Source organism: Cottoperca gobio, chromosome 10 (assembly GCF_900634415.1).
Source record: "Cottoperca gobio chromosome 10, fCotGob3.1, whole genome shotgun sequence".
Lineage (NCBI taxonomy): Eukaryota > Metazoa > Chordata > Actinopteri > Perciformes > Bovichtidae > Cottoperca > Cottoperca gobio.
The window spans coordinates 21988596-21993082 of record NC_041364.1 but is presented as its reverse complement, the minus strand read 5'-3'; positions in this window follow the sequence as shown (position 1 = coordinate 21993082).

The following is a 4487-nucleotide window of genomic DNA, read 5'->3' as shown; positions in this document are numbered from 1 at the left end:
TAACATCTGGGCCTGCTGTTTCCAGCCAATAAAGTCAAGGCTCTGTTATACCGTCTCTCCCTGCAGGCGGTTTTAGTTCCTCCTCGGTTGCCTTTTGTTTATTTAATGCACTTTAAACATTTACTCACACACACACACACACACACACACACACACACACACACACACACACACACACCATTCTCAGGCCCTATACTACTGACACTACTGATGTACAAATCCCATGCCTTTTGATGTTTTGGTATGTACATAATTCATTTTCTTTTGTTAAATAATTTACTTTATCTAATGTTTGTAACTGTATGTCACCCACTTTGTTGTGGCCGTGTTGTGTGTTGAGCCGTGTTGTGACAACTACAATTAGTTGTCAGCATGGTCATAAATCATACACCAGCTGGCTTAGGTTTTCAAACTTTGAGCCATAGTATTTTCTTATCAGATTGTTATATGTTAAGGCTCTGATGATATTTTATATTAATAATTATTTAAATTATTACATGTTATATGAAAGATTTCCCTTGTAGTGACAAATCCACACGACTTATCAACATCATTTCCAGACACAAGTAGCTTTATGAAAGTGAAAAAGCTATAATAAACGGATTGTGCGCTACCAAACAGCACTTCTACTGCAGACAACAAAGCTAGCAATTAGCTGGTGAACATAGTATTAACATTTAACAGCTAAAGAGCCAGATATTTCCATCAAGAGTTGGTGGAGACCAAAACAAAGCTAAAAAGGAAAGAGAATATTGTACTTACATTTGCTAGGTCACCAGAAAAATAACAAATGAATGCTAATGTTGGTCCATGTTTGATGAACGTGTAAATAAGCAACTGTTAGCTAATCTTGGAATCCATACTCACAAGCCCCCGGCTGAGCGGCGCTACGTTGGAGTTCACCGCAGTGGACGAGAGGGTCGCCTCCCCACGCCTTCGGGTTATGGGGGGGAAAACTCTGACTCTTTGTTTGTGCCTATGCCCCAAACCGCAGTTCGGAGTATTCGGCCTTCTTGGAGACCCTGAATGGAGCCCTGCAGGGGCCTCCAGTAGGGGACTCCATAGTCTTGCTGGGAGACTTTCACGCGCACATGGGAAACGATGGAGACACCTGGAGAGGCATGATTGGGAGGAACGGCCTCCCTGATCTAAACCCGAACGGTCATTTGTTGTTGGACTTCTGTGCTAGTCATGTAATGGCCATAACAAACACCATGTTCGAAGATAAGGATACTCATAAGTGCACGTAGTACCAGAGCACCCTAGGCCAAAGGTCAATGATCGATTTTGTGATCGTATCATCTGATCTGAGGCCGCATGTTCTGGACACTCGGGTGAAGAGAGGGGCAGAGCTGTCAACTGATCACCATCTGGTGGTTAGTTGGATCAAGGGGTGGGGGAAGACTCTTGACAGACCTGGTAAGCCCAAACGGGTAGTGCAGGTGAACTGGGAGATCTTCAACTCACAACTCCGGCGGAGCTTTTCAGACATCCCTGTGGAAGTTGGGGGCATTGAACCTGAGTGGGCGATGTTCAAAACCTCTATTGCTGAACTTGCGGTGAGGAGCTGTGGTCTCAAGGTCTTAGGTGCCTCAAGGGGCGGTAACCCTCGAACACCGTGGTGGACCCCGGTGGTCAGGGAAGCCGTCCTTCCGGGTTATGTTATCCGGGAGGACTCCGGAAACAGTTGCAGGGTACCGATGGACTCGAAGGGCAGCAGCCTCTGCCGTGTCAGAGGCAAAGCAGCGGGTGTGGGAGAAGTTCGGAGAAGCTATGGAGAAGGACTTTCGGTCGGCACCAAGGTGCTTCTGGAAAACCGTCCGGAACCTCAGGAGGGGGAAGCGGGGAACCATCCAAGCAGTGTACAGCAAGGGTGGGACTCTGCTGACTTCGACTGAGAAAGTTATCGGGCGGTGGAAGGAGCACTTTGGACCACAGGAACTCCTGAATCCGACTAACCTCTATGGTAGAGGCAGAGCTGGAAGCTGATTTCCCTGTTGGAAGTCACTGAGGTAGTCAAACAACTTTGGGTGTTGAGGGGCTGTCTTGGTTGACACGCCTTGTCAACATTGCGTGGAAGTCTGGGACAGTGCCTAGGGGGTGGCAGATCGGGGTGGTGGTTCCCCTATTCAAAAAGGGGGACCAGAGAGTGTGTGCCAACTACAGGGGGAACCTCTGATTGAAGAGGAACAATGCGGATTCCGTCCTGGTCGTGGAACAACGGACCAACTCTTCACTCTCGCTAGGATCCTGGAGGGGGCCTGGGAGTACGCCCAACCGGTCTACATGTGTTTTGTGGATCTGGAAAAGGCCTTTGACCGGGTCCCCCGGGTGATACTGTGGGAGGTGCTGCGGGAGTACGGGGTGAGGGGTCACTTCTGAGGGCTATCAAACCTGTACGCCCAAAGCGAGAGTTGTGTCCGGATACTCGGCAGTAAGTCGAACTCGTTCCAAGTGAATGTTGGCCTCCGCCAGGGCTGCGCTTTATCACCAATCCCGTTTGTAATTTTCATGGACAGGATATCGAGGCGTAGTCGTGAAGAGGGGTTGCAGTTCGGTGGCCAGAGGATCTCATTGCTGCTCTTTGCAGATGATGTGGTCCTGTACGCATGATCGGTCTGTGACCTTCAACAGTCACTGGATCGGTTCGCAGCTAAGTGTGAAGCGGTTGAGATGATCAGCACCTCAAAATCTGAGGCCATGGATGTCAGCAGGTTCACAAAATATAGCACTCTGTCGCCCAGGTTGAGTCCAAATCATTCATGTAGTGAATTGGTCCTACCTGTTTCTCTTTGGCATGAATCATGTACACATTAAAAACATTTAAACATTTATGTGGTTAAGGCACGGAAACAAGTTAATCTGAGTGTGTACTGGGCTGGAGTTAGGCTAATGTTTTACAAGAATCCCTCAACTCTTAGGAAGTTTGAGGTTCTGCCTTTTTGGTTTATTCATCCCTTATCGTCACCAAGCACCAGCTCGGGTATGTCCCTTCCATCTGCAGCACCTCACAGCCAATTTGGGTACAGTAATTAAATCTTACACGACCTGCAGCGAGCTTTACCGAAATAAGTACCGGGACATCTGTGCTTTTGTGGACATTAAACAGCTGACTATAAGTTTAGTATGCTCCAGGTTTTCTGTTTGCTTTACGTCACTGAAATTCCCTTAGGATGGTACATATCCAACAAGTTTCCCAAAAATCCCACCTGAAGTATTCCATTTGTAATTGCCAGAGAAATATTTAGGGCTTTGGCTTTAACAAACAACATGATGAACGTGTGGATAAACAGGATTATGATTGTTTTAATAACATTTATTAGCTGTTTTGCAAGAAACCTCTTTCACTTTGTTTGGAAATCCAGACAGCTTTACACTTCCCACCTCTCAGACCACCAATTTTCTGCAAAATTGAACTCAGCTCGCTGCAGTGGTTAGCAATTGCCATCCAGACCCCTCTTAGCTGTAATATTTTACCTAACCTTACAACCCACCCCTAGGTGTCCTAAGGGTAGGTTGTAAGGTTAGGTAAAATATTACTAAAATTACTAAAGGCATATTACAGAAATGCAATTGATTTGTCGGCTCCAGTGTAAAAGCTTTACACAACACATTTTTCACTTCAATGTGTACTTGTCCTGAAATTGACAGGAAAGTGTGTCAATATTAGGCATACTCTCTGTCTTTGTAGCATTCAAAACATTAAAACATTGTTTGATTGAGCTCACAGAACTTCTCTCAACATTGTAAACTCCACCAACAAGGTTATTCAGTTTGGTTTGTTTGTCTGTTTGTCAAAGAAAAATACCAGTTTGATTTGTGTGACACTTAGTGGAATAGTTTATCGTGGGCCAATGATAAACCCATTACACTTTGGAACAGATCTTAATCACAGGTTGGATGCACAGAATATTTTTCTCTGCTCTTTCTGAGTGGCCTTCTAGTTTTTACATGTTTTGGAGCTGATTCTAGTTTATTTTGACAACCACAACCACAAGAACACCAAACACGTTGCATTTAGAACCATGTGGCAGATAATGCTTCATCATTGTAGCAGTGACAATTTAGCAAAGGTGAGCATGCGGCCCGGGGTTTGAATCCGACCCATGGCCATTTGCCGCATGTCATCCTCTCTCTCTCTTTACCCCCCCCCCCCCCCCCCTTTCATAATATCATGCTGTACTCTCAAAAAAAGGCAAAAAAGAATCTTTAAAAAAACTAAAAACATACTGGGGTCTCGGGTCCTACTGGACCTGTGAAGACTTATAATACCTGAAGCTCAGTACATAAATAACAGACTGTTTCTGAGGAGTCAAAGACAGTTTTTCACAGGCGATCTGATAATGTTAGAATCACACAGGGATATTAATAACCAGCTTGTGTTCCATATCATGTCCTGAACGCTTTACAAACCAGGATAAGACATAAGGATATTGTGGCTTTAATATTATCAATTGACAGCTGATGTTGATTATATGCACACACCA